Source organism: Triticum urartu, chromosome 5 (genome assembly GCF_003073215.2).
Source record: "Triticum urartu cultivar G1812 chromosome 5, Tu2.1, whole genome shotgun sequence".
Lineage (NCBI taxonomy): Eukaryota > Viridiplantae > Streptophyta > Magnoliopsida > Poales > Poaceae > Triticum > Triticum urartu.
This window is the reverse complement of record NC_053026.1, coordinates 302,847,756-302,865,248: the sequence shown is the minus strand read 5'-3', so window position 1 is coordinate 302,865,248 and position 17,493 is coordinate 302,847,756.

The following is a 17,493-nucleotide window of genomic DNA, read 5'->3' as shown; positions in this document are numbered from 1 at the left end:
GGGAGATGTACGCCAAGTCAAGACATACCAAGTACCCATCACAACTCTTATCCCTCGCATTACATTATTTGCCATTTGCCTCTCGTTTTCCTCTCCCCCACTTCACCCTTGCCGTTTTATTCGCCCTTCTTCTGTTCGTCTTTCCACCTGCTTTGATGTCTTACTTGGCTCGTTTGCTCGTTTGTTTGGATTAGTTGTTTACTTATTGCTAAACAGAGAACCTAAGATCTATGGATCCTCATCCTCTTGCTAATCTTTTTAAGAGATCCAATTATGATGAACCAATTGCTAGTGAGTTTTGTGCACTAGATTATCTTTATGAAGTTTTGCTTCAAATTCGTGAACCTGAAAATTGTGATGAAGTACTTTATGGAGTGATTCACGATGGATCTTTGAATAGAAAGCATGATTTCAATGATGATAGTATAAATTCTATTAATGCCAATTGTCTTTATAATATGCAAAACCCCAAGCTTGGGGATGCTAGTTTTGCTATGACTACTATTTGTTGCAATGATCATGATTGGGGTGATTCTTCTTTTGATCTTGAAAATTTATTTAAGCCCATGATGAATATGAGATTGATAATAATGTTTGCAATAATATTGAAAGTGGGTTTGGAATATTGTCAACTTTAGAGCCCACATATTTGGAGAATGTTCAATCTTATGAAGTTTTTGATAAAAGTAGGTTTGGAGAGGTCATGACTTTAGTTAATGTTAATCCTACCATTTTGGAAGACTGTCAACTTTGCATACTTGTGGATCGTGTTAAGAATATGTTTTGTGATAGCTATATTTTTGAATTTGATTATGATCCTACATGTAATTATTATGAGAGAGGAAAATATGGTGGTAGAAATTTTCATGTTACTAAATTACCTCTCGTTATGTTGAGATTGCTATTGTTTCTTTCCGCTTCCTTGCATATGCTAGTTTTTGCTTGCCTTGATAATTTGTTTGCCTATAAGATGCCTATGCATAGGAAGTATGTTAGACTTAGATGTGTCTGTGACGTGTTTTATGATGCTCTCTTTGTGCTTCAATTCTTGTCTTTCATGTGAGCATCGTTGAAATCTTATGCCTAGCTAGAAGGCTTTAAAGAAAAGCGCTTGTTGGGAGACAACCCAATATTTTTACTTGCTTTTATTAAATAAATAATTTATCTAGCCTCTGTATTGGTTGTGTTTTTTTGTGTTTAATTAGTGTTTGTGCCAAGTAGAACCGTTGGGAAGACTTGGGGAAAGTCTTTTTGATCTTGCTGTAGAAAACAGAAACTTTAGCGCTCATGAGAATTGATGACATTTTTATTTGGAAAGTGATATTTAGTAAATTCTTTTTGCAGATAATTAATAGATAAATTCCTAACGTCCATCAATTTATTTTAGAATTTTTGGGGTTCCATAAGTTTGCGTTAGCTACAGATTACTACAGACTGTTCTGTTTTTGACAGATTCTGTTTTTTCGTGTGTTGTTTGCTTATTTTGATGAATCTATGGCTAGTAAAAGAGTTTATAAACCATATATAAGTTGGAATACAGTAGGTTTAGTACCAATATAAATCAAGAATGAGTTCATGACAGTAGCTTGAAGTGGTGTTTTTTTTTCTTTCGCTAACGGAGCTCACAAGATTTTCTATTTTGAGTTTTGTGTTGTGAAGTTTTCAAGTTTTGGGAAAGGTTTGATGGATTATGGAACAAGGAGTGGCAAGAGACTAAGCTTGGGGATGACCATGGCACCCCAAGGTAAAATTCAATGACACCAAAAATCCTAAGCTTGGGGATGCTCCGGAAGGCATCCCCTCTTTCGTCTTCGTCTATCGGTAACTTTACTTGGAGCTATATTTTTATTCACCACATGATATGTGTTTTGCTTGGAGTGTCTTATATGATTTGAGTCTTCGCTTTTTAGTTTACCACAATCACCGTTGCTGTACAAATCCTTTGAGAGAGACTCACATGATTTGAAATTTATTAGAATACTCTATGTGCTTCACTTATATCTTTTGAGCCATGTAGTTTTTGCTCTAGTGCTTCACTTATATCTTTTAGAGCACATCGGTGGTTTTATTTTATAGAAATAATTGATCTCTCATGCTTCACTAATATTATTTTGAGAGTCCTTTAGAACAACATGGAAATTTTCTTTTAGGAATAATATAAAAACTTTCATAAAAGTGCATTGAATACTATGAGAAGTTTGATACTTGATAATTGTTTGAGATATGGAGATGGTGATATTAGAGTCATGCTAGTTGAGTAGTTGTGAATTTGAGAAATACTTGTGTTGAAGTTTGTGATTCCTGTAGCATGCACGTATGGTGAACCGTTATGTGATGAAGTCGGAGCATGATTTATTTTTTTATTGTCTTCCTTATGAGTGGCGGTCGGGGACGAGCAATGGTCTTTTCCTACCAATCTATCCCCCTAGGAGCATGCGCGTAATACTTTGTTTCATAACTAATAGATTTTTGCAATAAGTATGTGATTTCTTTATGACTAATGTTGATTGCATAGATTATACATACTCTCACCCTTCCACCATTGCTAGCCTCTCTAGTATCGCGCAACTTTCGCCGGTACCATAAACCCACCATATACCTTCCTCAAAACAGCCACCATACCTACCAATTATGGCATTTCCATGCATAGCCATTCCAAGATATATTGGCATGCAACTTTCCACCGTTCCGTTATTATGACATGCTTCATCATTGTCATATTGCTTGCATGATCATGTAGTTGACATCGTAATTGTGGCAAAGCCACCGTTCATAATTCTTCATACATGTCACTCATGCATCATTCCACATCTCGGTACACTGCCGGAGGCATTCACATAGAGTCATATTTTGTTCTAAGTATTGAGTTGTAATTCTTGAGTTGTAAGTAAATTAAAGTGTGATGATCATAATTATTAGAGCATTGTCCCAGTGAGGAAAGGATGATGGAGACTATGATTCCCCCACAAGTCGAGATGAGACTCCGGACAAAATAAAAAGAAAAAAAGAAAAGAGGCCAAAAAGACAAAAAATAAAGAAGGCCCAAATTAAAAAAAAGAGAGAAAAAGAGAGAAGGGACAATGTTACTATCCTTTTTCCACACTTGTGCTTCAAAGTAGCACCATGATCTTCACGATAGAGAGTCTCCTATGTTATCACTTTTATATACTGGTGGGAATTTTAGATTATAGAACTTGGCTTGTATATTCCAATGATGGGCTTCCTCAAAATTTCCCTAGGTCTTCATGAGCAAGCAAGTTGGATGCACACCCACTTAGTTCTTTTGTTGAGCTTTCATACACTTATAGCTCTAGTGCATCCGTTGCATGGCAATCCCTACTCACTCACGTTGATATCTATTGATGGGCATCTCCATAGCCCGTTGATACGCCTAGTTGATGTGAGACTATCTTCTCCTTTTTGTCTTCTCCACAACCACCATTCTATTCCACATATAGTGCTATATCCATGGCTCACGCTCATATATTGCGTGAAGATTGAAAAAGTTTGAGAACATCAAAAGTATGAAACAATTGTTTGGCTTGTCATCGGGGTTGTGCATTATTTAAATATTTTGTATGGTGAAGATAGAGCATAGCCAGACTATATGATTTTGTAGGGATAACTTTCTTTGGCCATGTTATTTTGAGAAGACATGATTGCTTAGTTAGTATACTTGAAGTATTATTATTTTTATGTCAATATTAAACTTTTATCTTGAATCTTTCGGATCCGAACATTCATGCCACAATAAAGAAAAATTACATTGAGAAATATGTTAGAAAGCATTCCACATCAAAAATTCTTTTTTATCATTTACCTACTCGAGGACGAGCAGGAATTAAGGTTGGGGATGCTTGATACGTCTCCAACATATCTATAATTTTTGATTGCTCCATGCTATTACATTATCTGTTTTGGATGTTAATGGGCTTTATTTTACACTTTTATATAATTTTTGGGACTAACCTATTGACCGGAGGCCCAACCCAAATTGCTATTTTTTTTGCCTATTTCAGTATTTCGCAGAAAGGGAATATAAAACGAAGTCCAAACGGGATGAATCCTTTGGGAACGTGATTTTCTCAACAAACATGATCCAGGAGACTTGGAGTGGGCGTCAAGAAACAATCGAGGAGGCCACGAGGCAGGGGGGCGCGCCTACCCTCCTGGGCGCGCCCTCCCCCTCGTGGGCACCTCGTTGCTCCACCGACCTACTTCTTCCTCCTATATAAGTCCACGTACCCCGCAAACATCCAGGAGCACCACGAAAACCTACTTCCACCGCCGCAACCTTCTATACCCGAGAGATCCCATCTTGTGGCCTTTTTCGGAGCTCCACCGAAGGGGGCATAGATCACGGATGGCCTCTACATCAACTGCATGGCCTCTCCGGTGATGTGTGAGTAGTTTACTTCAGACCTTCGGGTCCATAGCTAGTAGCTAGATGGCTTCTTCTCTCTCTTTGGATCTTAATACAAATTTCTCCTCGATTCTCTTAGAGATCTATTCGATGTAATCTTCTTTGCGGTGTGTTTGTCGAGATCCGATGAATTGTGGGTTTATGATCCAGATTTTCTATGAACAATATTTGATTCTTCTCTGAATTCTTTTATGTATGATTGGTTTATCTTTGCAAGTCTCTTCGAATTATCAGTTGGGTTTGGCCTACTAGATTGATCTTTCTTGCAATGGGAGAAGTGCTTAGCTTTGGGTTCAATCTTGCGGTGCTCGATCCCAGTGGCAGTAGGCGAAACGACACGTATTGTATTGTTGCCACCGAGGATAAAAAGATGGGGTTTATATCATATTGCATGAGTTTATCCCTCTACATCATGTCATCTTGCTTAAGGCGTTACTCTGTTCTTATGAACTTAATACTCTAGACGCATGCTGGATAGCGGTCGATGTGTGGAGTAATAGTAGTAGATGCAGAATCGTTTCGGTCTACTTGTCGCAGACATGATGCCTATATACATGATCATGCCTAGATATTCTCATAATTATTCGCTTTTTTATCAATTGCTCGACAGTAATTTGTTTACCCACCGTAATACTTATGCTATCTTGAGAGAAGCCACTAGTGAAACCTATGGCCCCCGGGTCTATTTTCCATCATACAAGTTTCCAATCTATTTTATTTTGCAATTTTTACTTTCAATCTATATCATAAAAATACCAAAAATATTTATCTTATTATTATTATTATCTCTATCAGATCTCACTCTTGCAAGTGGCCGTGAAGGGATTGACAACCCCTTTATCGTGTTGGTTGCGTGGTTCTTATTTGTTTGTGTAGGTACAAGGTGACTCGCGCGTGGTCTCCTACTAGATTGATACCTTGGTTCTCAAAAACTGAGGGAAATACTTATGCTGCTTTACTGCACCACCCTTTCCTCTTCAAGGGAAAACCAACGCAGTGCTCAAGAGGTAGCATTGATGTAGTCGAACGTCTTCATGATCCAACCGATCCAAGTACCGAACGTACGGCACCTTCGTGTTCAGCACACGTTCAGCACGATGACGTCCCTCGAGCTCTTGATCCAGTAGAAGGACAAGGGAGAGTTCGGTCAGCACGACGGCGTGGAAATGGTGTTGGTGATGTGATCCACGCAGGGCTTCGCCTAAGCACTACGACAATATGACCGAGTTGGTAAACTGTGGAGGGGGCACCACACACGGCTAAGAAACAACTGTTGTGTCCACTACAAAAAAAGACACATCCGTGACATTTTGGGTCAAACGGATTTTTTCTGTCATGCTTATGACACTTTGATACATCCATTTTGCATCATGCCTTTATATTGATATTTATTGCATTATGGGATGTTATTACACATTATGTCACAATACTAATGCCTATTCCCTCTTATTTTACAAGGTTTACACGAAGAGGGAGAATGCCGGTAGCTGGAATTCTGGGCTGGAAAATGAGCAAATATTAGAGACCTATTCTGCACAACTCCAAAAGTCCTGAAACTCCAAGGAAGTCAGTTTCAGAATATATAAAAAATATTGGGCGAAGAAAGCACTGAAGGGGGGCCACCCACCATCCACGAGGGTGGGGGCGCGCCCTACCCCCCTGGGCACGCCCCTGCCTCGTGGGCCCCTGGCAGGCCTCCGGTGCCCATCTTTGGCTATATGAAGTCTTTTGCCCTGGAAAAAATCATAAGCAATTTATCGGGACGAAACTCCACCGCCATGAGGCAGAACCTTGGATGAACCAATCTAGTGCTCCGGCGGGGAAACATCCCTCCGGGAGGCAGAAATCATCACCATTGTCATCACCATCGACCCTCTCATCGGAAGGGGGTCAATCTCCAACAACATCTTCACCAGCACCATCTCCTCTCAAACCCTAGTTCATCTCTTGTACCCAATATTTGTCTCAAAACCTCAGATTGGTACTTGTGGGTTGCTAGTAGTGTTGATTACTCCTTGTAGTTGATGCTAGTTGGTTTACTTGGTGGAAGATCATATGTTCAGATCCTTTATGCATATTAATACCCCTCTGATTATGAACATGAATATGATTTGTGAGTAGTTACATTTGTTCCTGAGTACATGGGAGAAGTCTTGCTATAAGTAGTCATGTGAATTTGGTATTCGTTCGATTTTTTATGAGATGTATGTTGTCTCTCCTCTAGTGGTGTCATGTGAACGTCGACTACATGACACTTCACCATTATTTGGGCCTAGGGGAAGGCATTGGGAAGTACTAAGTAGATGATGGGTTGCTAGAGTGACAGAAGCTTAAACCCTAGTTTATGTGTTGCTTCATAAGGGGTTTATTTGGTTCCACATGTTTCATGCTAATGTTAGGTTTACCTTAATACTTATTCTGTAGTTGCGGATCCTTGCAAGAGGGGTTAATCATAAGTGGGATGCTTGTCTAAGGAAGGGCAGTACCCAAGCACCGGTCCACCCACATATCAAATTATCAAAGTACCGAACGCGAATCATATGAGCGTGATGAAAACTAGCTTGACGATAATTCCCATGTGTCCTTTATATAAGAGTTTTTCCAAGATTGTCCTTTGCTACAAAAAGGATTGGACCATCTTGATGCACCTTATTTTCTTTTATTACTTGTTACCCGTTATAAATTACCTTATCACAAAACTATCTGTTACCGATAATTTTAGTACTTGCAGAGAATACCTTACTAAAAACTGCTTATCATTTCCTTCTGGTCCTCGTTGGGTTCGACACTCTTACTTATCGAAAGGACTAGGATAGATCCCCTATACTTGTGGGTCATCAAGACTCTTTTCTGGCACCATTTCCGGGGAGTGAAGCGCCTTTGGTAGGTGGAATTTGGTAAGGAAAAATTTATATAGTGTGCTGAAATTTACTGTCACTTGTTACTATGGAAAGTAATCCTTTGAGGGGCTTGTTTGGGGTATCTTCACCCCGACCAGTAGAGCAAAGAGTTGCTCCTCAACGTACTGAACCTACTGAAAATGTTTACTTTGAAATTCCTTCTGGTATGATAGAGAAACTGTTAGCTAATCCTTTTACAGGAGATGGAACATTGCATCTCGATTTGCACTTAATCTATGTGGATGGAGTTTGTGGATTATTTAAGCTTGCACGTATGCCCGAGGATGTTATCAAGAAGAAGGTCTTCCCTTTATCTTTGAAGGGAAAGGCATTGACATGGTTTAGTCTATGTGATGATGTTGGATCATGGAACTACAACCGATTGAAATTGGAATTTCATCAGAAGTTTTATCCTATGCATCCGGTTCATCGTGATCGTAATTATATATATAATTTTTGGCCTCGCGAAGTAGAAAGCATAGCTCAAGCTTGGGGGAGGCTTAAGTCAATGTTATATTCATTCCCCAATCATGAGCTCTCAAGAGAAATTATTATTCAGAATTTTTATGCTCGACTTTCTCTCAATAATCGCTCCATGCTCTATACTTCTTGTACTGGTTCTTTTATGATGAAGACTATTGAATTCAAATGGGATTTATCGGAAAGAATTAAAAGAAACTCTGAGGATTGGGAACTCGAGGAAGGTAAGGAGTCAGATATAACACCTAAGTTTGATTGTGTTAAATCTTTTATGGATACCGATGCTTTTCGTCAATTTAGCACTAAATATGGACTTGACTCTGAGATAGTAGCTTCTTTCTGTGAATCATTTGCTACTCATGTTGATCTCCCTAAGGAGAAGTGGATTAAATATCATCCTCCCATTGAAGTAAAAGTAGTTGAACCTATTAAAGTTGAAGAAAATACTATCACTTATAATGTTGAACCTATTGTTTCTACCGCTTATATTAAGAAACCACCTTTCCCTACTAGAATAAAGGATCATGCTAAAGATTCAACTGTGGTAAACAAGAGTAATACTAGAACACCTACACCCTCTGAGCAAATTAAATTTGAACCTAGTATTGCTATGGTTAAGGATCTCTTGGCTCATAATCTTGATGGGCATGTTATTTACTTTTGTGATGAAGCTGCTAGAATTGCTAGACCCGATACCAAAAATAAACATAGACCTGTTGTAGGCATGCCTGTTATTTTTGTTAAAATAGGAGATCATTGCTATTATGGCTTATGTGATATGGGTGCTAGGGAGAGTGCAATACCTCATTCTTTATATGAAGAAATTATGCATGATATTGCACCTGCTGAGATAGGAGGTATTGATGTTACAATTAAGCTTGCCAATAGAGATACTATTTCACCGATTGGGATTGTTAAAGATGTTGAAGTCTTGTGTGGGAAAGTTAAATATCCTGCTGATTTTCTTATTCTTGGTTCCCCACAAGATGACTTTTGTCCCATTGTATTTGGTAGACCCTTCTTGAATACTGTTAATGCTAAGATAGAATGCAAAAAGGATATTGTTTCTGTTGGTTTAGGGGATATGTCTCATGATTTTAATTTTGCTAAATTTCTTAGACAACCCCATGATAAAGAATTGCCTAGTAAAGATGAAATTATTGGTCTTGCTTCTATTATCGTGCCTCCTAATGATCCTTTAGAACAGTATTTGCTAGACCATGAAAATGATATGTTTATGAATGAAAGAAGGGAAATAGATGAAGTATTCTTTAAACGGGGACCTATTTTGAAACACAACTTGCCTGTTGAAATTCTAGGGGATCCTCCTCCACCCAAGGGTGATCCCGTGTTTGAGCTTAAACCATTACCTGATACTCTTTAATATGCTTATCTTGATGAAAAGAAGATATATCCTGTTATTATTAGTGCTAACCTTTTAGAGCAAGAAGAAGAGAAATTATTGAAAACTCTGAAGAAGCACCATGCTGCTATTGAATATACTCTTGATGATCTTAAGGGCATCAGTCCCACTCTATGCCAGCACAAAATAAAATTGGAGAAAGACGCTAAACCGGTTGTTGATCACCAACGACGGTTAAATCCTAAGATGAAAGAAGTGGTAAGAAAAGAAATACTAAAGCTTCCGGAGGTAGGTATAATTTATGCCGTTGCTGATAGTCAGTGGGTAAGTCCTATCCATTGTGTCCCTAAGAAAGGAGGTATTACTGTTGTTCCTAATGATAAAGATGAATTGATCCCACAAAGAATTGTTACAGGTTATAGAATGGTAATTGATTTCCGCAAACTAAATAAAGCTACTAAAAAGGATCATTACCCTTTACCTTTTATTGATCAAATTCTAGAAAGATTATCTAAACATACACATTTTTGCTATCTAGATGGTTATTCTGGTTTCTCTCAAATACCTGTGTCAAAAGAGGATCAAGAAAAGACCACTTTTACTTGCCCTTTCGGTACCTTTGCTTATAGACATATGCCTTTTGGTTTATGTAATGCACCGGCTACCTTTCAAAGATGTATGACTGCTCTATTCTCTGACTTTTGTGAAAATATTGTTGAGGTTTTCATGGATGATTTTTCCGTATATGAAACTTCTTTTGATGATTTCTTAAGCAACCTTGATCGAGTTTTGCAGAGATGTGAAGAAACTAATCTTGTCTTGAATTGGGAGAAGTGCCACTTTACGGTTAATGAAGGCATTGTTTTGGGGCATAAAATTTCTGAAAGAGGTATTGAAGTTGATAAATCTAAATTTGATGCTAATGAAAAGATGCCGTGTCCAAGGGACATTAAAGGTATAAGAAGTTTCCTTGGTCATGCCGGTTTTTATAGGAGGTTTGTTAAAGACTTCTCAAAAATTTCCAGGCCTTTGACTAATCTCTTACAAAAAGATGTTCCTTTTAACTCTGATGATGATTGTGTAGAAGCATTTAAAACTTAAGAAAGCCTTGACTTTTGCACCTATAGTTCAACCACCTGATTGGAATTTACCCTTTGAAATTATGTGTGATGCTAGTGATTATGCTGTAGGTGTTGTTTTAGGACAAAGAGTTGATAAGAAATTAAATGTTATCCAATATGCTAGTAAAACTCTAGACAGTGCCCAAAGAAATTATGCTACTACTGAAAAGGAGTTTTTAGCAGTTGTATTTGCTTGTGATAAGTTCAGACCTTATATTGTTGATTCTAAAGTAACTGTTCACACTGATCATTCTACTATTAAATACCTTATGGAAAAGAAAGATGCTAAACCTAGACTTATTAGATGGGTTCTCCTATTACAAGAATTTGATTTGCATATTATTAATAGAAAATGAGCTGAGAACCCCGTTGCAGACAACTTGTCTAGGTTAGAGAATGTTCTTGATGACCCACTACCTATTGATGATAGCTTTCCTGATGAACAATTAGCTATCATAAATGCTTCTCGTACTGCTCCATGGTATGCTGATTATGCCAATTACATTGTTGCTAAATTTATACCACCTAGTTTCACATATCAATAAAAGAAAAAGTTTTTCTATGATTTAAGACATTACTTCTGGGATGACCCACACCTCTATAAAGAAGGAGTAGATGGTGTTATTAGACGTTGTGTACTTGAGCATGAACAGGAACAGATCCTATGCAAGTGTCACTTCGAGGCTTACGGAGGACACCATGCTAGAGATAGAACTGCACATAAGGTATTGCAATCTGGTTTTTATTGGCCTACTCTCTTCAAAGATGCCCGTAAGTTTGTCTTGTCTTATGATGAATGTCAAAGAATTGGTAATATTAGTAGACGTCAAGAAATGCCTATGAATTATTTACTTGTTATTGAACCATTTGATGTTTGGGGCTTTGATTATATGGGACCTTTTCCTTCCTCTAATGGGTATACACATATTTTAGTTGCTGATGATTACGTTACTAAGTGGGTAGAAGCTATTCCAACTAGTAGTGCTGATCATAACACCTCTATTAAGATGCTTAAAGAAGTTATTTTTCCAAGGTTTGGAGTCCCTAGATACTTAATGACTGATGGTGGTTCACATTTTATTCATGGTGCTTTTCGTAAGATGCTTGCTAAGTATGATGTTAATCATAGAATTGCATCTCCATACCACCGACAGTCTAGTGGTCAAGTAGAACTGAGCAATAGAGATCTTAAATTAATTTTGCAAAAGACTGTTAATAGATCTAGAAAGAATTGGTCCAAAAAACTTGATGATGCATTATGGGCCTATGGAACTGCATACAAAAATCCTATGGGTATGTCTCCATATAAAATGGTTTAGGGAAAAGCATGTCACTTACCTCTCAAACTAGAACATAAGGCATATTGGGCCATTAAAGAGCTCAATTATGATTTCAAACTTGCTAGTGAGAATAGACTTTTTAACATTAGCTCACTTGATGAGTGGAGACCCCAGGCCTATGAGAATGCCAAACTGTTTAAAGAAAAGGTTAAAAGATGGCAAGACAAAAGGATACAAAAACGTGAGTTTAATGTTGGTGATTATATATTGTTATATAACTCTTGTTTAAGATTTTTTGCAGGCAAACTCCTCTCTAAATGGGAAGGTACTTACGTTATCGAGGAGGTCTATCGTTCCGGTGCCATAAAAATCAACAACTTCGAAGGCACAAATCCGAGGGTGGTGAACGGTCAAAGAATCAAACATTATATCTCAGGTAATCCTATAAATGTTGAAACTAATGTTATTGAAACCGTAACCCCGGAGGAGTATATAAGGGACACCTTCCAGAACGTTTCAACCTCCGAAAAGGAATAGGTATGTGGCACGGTAAGTAAACCGACTCCAAAACAGTTCTAATAGCAATTTTTCTCCGTTTCAGAATATTTAAGAAAATAGGAAAATAAGGAGCAGTCCGGAAAGTACACGAGGCGTCCACGAGGGTGGAGGGCGCGCCCCTGCCTCGTGGGCACCTCATGTGCCCTCCGGACTCTGTTTTCTTGCATGATACTTCTTTTGGTCGATAAAAAATCATTATATAATATCCCGAAGGTTTTGACCACCGTACCACGCAAATATCTCCTGTCTTTGTTTCGAGCTATTTTTCTGACAGATCTAGATCACCATGACGTCTTCAAGCGCCCTCAAGGACAAGTTTTTCGAGAAGGTTATCAATCCCTACCTCGCCGAGGTACTAGAACACCCTCAAACTATTGAGTTGCGTGAGGGGGTGCTGCACATTCGCGATGTTGAGGGACCAAGGAGGACCGGAAGCATGGAGACAAGACTCGAAGCAATGGAGCAACAAGTTTTCAAGTGCCAGGGGATGGTGGAACGCGGACTCGACGCCAACCACATGATGATCGTGGATTTCACCAACAAGAACAAGTTGGATGCCAAGGACATTGGGGAGACCATCTTCAAGCTTCACGAGAAAATCGAGCACCTCCAAGCCCAAATCTATGACCTGCAAAACCAAAATTGTGAGTACGAATATAGATTCAAGAGGATGAGTTTGGCTGCTGATTCGAGGATCCCGGAGACTCGATCATCCTTCTATGATGGTGAGCCTATGCCTTGGAAGATGGACGACAAGCCTACATCATCAACAACTCCATCATCAATACCACCAAAGAAGAACTGAGTATCGGGTATGGGCACTCCCCTTGGCAACTGCCAAGCTTGGAGGAGTGCCCCGTTATCGTATCACCATCACACTTCTATCTTTACCGTTTTTCTTAGTTCGATCCTTTTGATAATATCTTGATCTAGTAGAATAAAGTTTCAGTATGATTTAGTTTTGAGTTTTGCTTTGTGATCCTTCTATGTAGTCGAGTCCGTGAGCTATATATAATAAAGATTAGTGTTGAGTCAAGGGCTTTGCCATCTTGCTATGATCTTGAGGGAATAAAAATAAACGAGAAGAGATATAATAAAAAGATCATATTGATCTTATGGAGAGTAATGACTTCACATATAAAGAGTATGATGAATAAAAGTTGTTGAGAGTTGACAAACATAGTTTTGGTCATCGTTGCAATTTATAGGAAGTAATAAAGAAAGAGAGGTTTTCACATATAAATATACTATCTTGGACATCTTTTATGATTGTGAGCACTCATTAAAATATGACATGCTAAAAAGTTGATGTTGGACAAGGAAGACAACGTAATGGGTTATGTTTTCTTACATCTGAAATAAATTATATTGTCATGGATCATCCAACATGTTGAGCTTGCCTTTCCCCCTCATGCTAGCCAAATTCTTTACAACAAGTAGAGATACTACATGTGCTTCCAAATATCCTTAAACCCAATTTTGCCATGAGAGTCCACCATATCTACCTATGGATTGAGTAAGATCCTTCAAGTAAGTTGTCATTGTTGCAAGCAATAAAAATTTCTCTCTAAATATGCATGATTTATTAGTGTGGAGGAAATAAGCTTTATACGATCTTGTGATCTGGAAGAAATAAAAGCGATGGACTGCATAATAAAGGTCCATATCACAAGTGGCAATATAAAGTGACGTTCTTTTGCATTAAGATGTTGTGCATCCAACCATAAAAACACATGACAACCTCTGCTTCCCTCTACGAGAGGGCCTATCTTTTATTCTTGTCTTATACTTCATACAAGAGTCATGGTGATCTTCACCTTTCCTTTTTACATTTTATCCTTTGGCAAGCACAACGTGTTGGAAAGATCCTGATATATATAGCTAATTGGATGTAAGTTTTCATGAACTATTATTGTTGACATTACCCTTGAGGGAAAAGGTTGGGAGGCAAAACTATAAGCCCCTATCTTTCTTTGTGTCCGATTAAAACTTCATACCCACAAGTATTGCGTGAGTGTTAGCAATTGTGAAAGACTAAATGATAGTTGAGTATGTGGACTTGCTGAAAAGCTCTTATATTGACTCCTTATGATGTTATGATAAATTACAATTGCTTCAATGACTGAGATTATATTTTGTTAGTTTTCAATGAAGTTTCTGATTCATACTTGGAATTGTGAATGAATTGTTAATTTAGCATAAGAAATCATACGACAATATATATATATATGTATATATATATGTTGCTGTTCTAAGAATGACCATGATGCCCTCATGTCCGTATTTTATTTTATCGACACCTCTATCTCTAAACATGTGGACATATTTTTCGATATCGGCTTCCGCTTGATGACAAGCAAGGTCTAAGCTTGGGGGAGTTGATACGTCCATTTTGCATCATGCTTTTATATCGATATTTATTGCATTATGGCTGTTATTACACATTATGTCACAATACTTATGCCTATTCTCTCTTATTTTACAAGGTTTACATGAAGAGGGAGAATGCCGGCAGCTAGAATTTTGGGCTGGAAAATGAGCAAATATTAGAGACCTATTCTACACAACTCCAAAAGTGCTGAAACTCCACGGAAGTCAGTTTCAATACATATAAAAAATATTAGGCGAAGAAAGCATCGGAGGGGGGGCACTCACCATCCACGAGGGTGGGGCGCGCCCTACCCCCTGGGCGCGCCCCTGCCTCGTGGGCCCCTTGCAGGCCTCCGGTGCCCATCTTTGGCTATATGAAGTCTTTTGCCCTGGAAAACATCATAAGCAAGCTCTCGGGACGAAACTCCGCCGCCACGAGGCAGAACCTTGGCGGAACCAATCTAGGGCTCCGGCGGAGCTGTTCTGTCGGGGAAACATCCCTCCGGGAGGCGGAAATCATCACCATCGTCATCACCATCAATCCTCTCATTGCTAGGGGGCAATCTCCATCAACATCTTCACCAGCACCATCTCCTCTCAAACCCTAGTTCATCTCTTGTATCCAATCTTTGTCTCAAAACCTCAGATTGGTACCTGTGGGTTGCTAGTAGTGTTGATTACTCCTTGTAGTTGATGCTAGTTGGTTTACTTGGTTGAAGATCATATGTTCAGATCCTTTATGCATATTAATACCCCTCGGATTATGAACATGAATATGATTTGTGAGTTGTTATGTTTGTTCCTGAGGACATGGGAGAAGTCTTGCTATAAGTAGTCATGTGAATTTGGTATTCGTTCGATATTTTGATGAGATGTATGTTGTCTCTCCTCTAGTGGTGTCATGTGAACGTCGACTACATGACACTTCACCATTATTTGGGCCTAGGGGGAAGGCATTGGGAAGTAATAATTAGATGATGGGTTGCTAGAGTGACAGAAGCTTAAACCCTAGTTTATGCATTGCTCCGTAAGGGGCTGATTTGGATCCACATGTTTCATGCTATGGTTAGGTTTACCTTAATACTTATTCTGTAGTTGCGGGTGCTTGCAAGAGGGGTTAATCATAAGTGGGATGCTTGTCCAAGGAAGGGAAGTACCCAAGCACCGGTCCACCCACATATCAAATTATCAAAGTACCAAACGCGAATCATATGAGCGTGATGAAAACTAGCTTGACGATAATTCCCATGTGTCCTCGGGAGCGTTTTCCTTTATATAAGAGTTTGTCCAAGCTTGTACTTTGCTACAAAAAGGATTGGGACATCTTGCTGCACCTTATTTGCTTTTATTACTTGTTACCCGTTACAAATTACCTTATCACAAAACTATCTGTTACCGATAATTTCAGTGCTTGCAGAGAATACCTTACTGAAAACTGCTTATCATTTCCTTCTGCTTCTCATTGGGTTCGACACTCTTACTTATCGAAAGGACTACGGTAGATCCCCTATACTTGTGGGTCATCACACTTGTATGACGATAATTGTGACAAAACCCGGTATCATCATAGATGTGGTGGGCTTCTACTTCTATGACAAAAAATCATGACAGAAAATAGCCTTTTCGTCCTGGGCGGGCCGGAGACGCAGCTGCATGACATTCTTTGGGCCGTCCATGACGGAAAAAACCATGGTAGAATCGAGGGTGAGGAAAATATCGGGGGAGTTCCCGGTTACGGTGGGTGGTCCGGGGCCGAGCGATGCGCGTTTCTCTCGTATGTACGCGCGAGTGTGCGAGGCGTTGCGCTCTAACTGAACCCGAGCGAGGCATTGGGCTCTAACTGAACCCGAGCGATTGCACTAGCTACGTTACTGAACCCGAGCGATCGATCCCTTGCTGTTCACTCGACCCGAGTGATTCCTTCTCTACTGCTGCTAACTGAAGCCGATTGATGCTGCCCCTGGATGAACAGTGAGCGTTGTTGGGGGGGGGGGTTGGATGAACGTTTCCCAGTGGGGGGTTGGATGAACAGGACCTCGTGGTAGTAGAGGCCATTGCGGCTGGATGAACAGGACCCCGATCGAGCCGGTTGGGGGTGGATGAACAGGACCCCGTGGAGGGCTGGTTGAACAGTAGCCGGTGGAGGGCTGGATGAACAGTAGCCTGTGGAGGGGTGGTTGAACAGGACCCTGTGGAGACGACTGATTGAACAGTAGCCGGTGGAGGAGCGGTGGAGGCTGGATGAACAGGAGCCCGTGGATGAACAATCACAGATGGAGGCTGGAGGAGGTCGACGATGGATGAACAGTAGCCCATGGAGGCTGGAGGAGGTCGACGGTGGAGATGAATAGTATCCCGTGGAGTCCTGTTTTGCAGTACGCCACACCCCTCCCGATGAACAGGACCCCCATTTCGACTGTAGCGCTCCAACACAAGTCCGTTTCCTCCGTTTTGCGGTACGCCACACCCCTCCCGATCAATAGGACCCTGTTTTGACTGTAGGAGGTCCAAGAGAAGTCTGTTTCCTCCGTTTTGCGGTACGCTAGATCCCTCCTGATGAATAGGATAGCGTTTCGACCATGGCCGGTCGAACACAAGGCCGTTTTCTCCATTCTGCGGTACGCTGATACGTCTCCAATGTATCTATAATTTTTGATTGCTCCATGCTATATTATATACTATTTTGGACATTATTGGGCTTTATTATCCACTTTCATATTATTTTTGGGACTAATCTGTTAAACGGAGGCCCAACCCAGAATTGCTGTTTTTTGCCTATTTCAGGGTTTCGAAGAAAAGGAATATCAAACGGAGTCCAAACGGAATGAAACCTTCGGGAACGTGATTTTCTCAACAAAAAGGACCTAGGAGAATTGGACCCTACGTCAAGACACAAAAGAGGAGGCCATGAGGTAGGGGGCGCGCCTACCCCACCAAGCGCGCCCTCCACCCTCATGGGCCCCTTGTTGCTCCACCGACGTACTCCTTCCTCCTATAT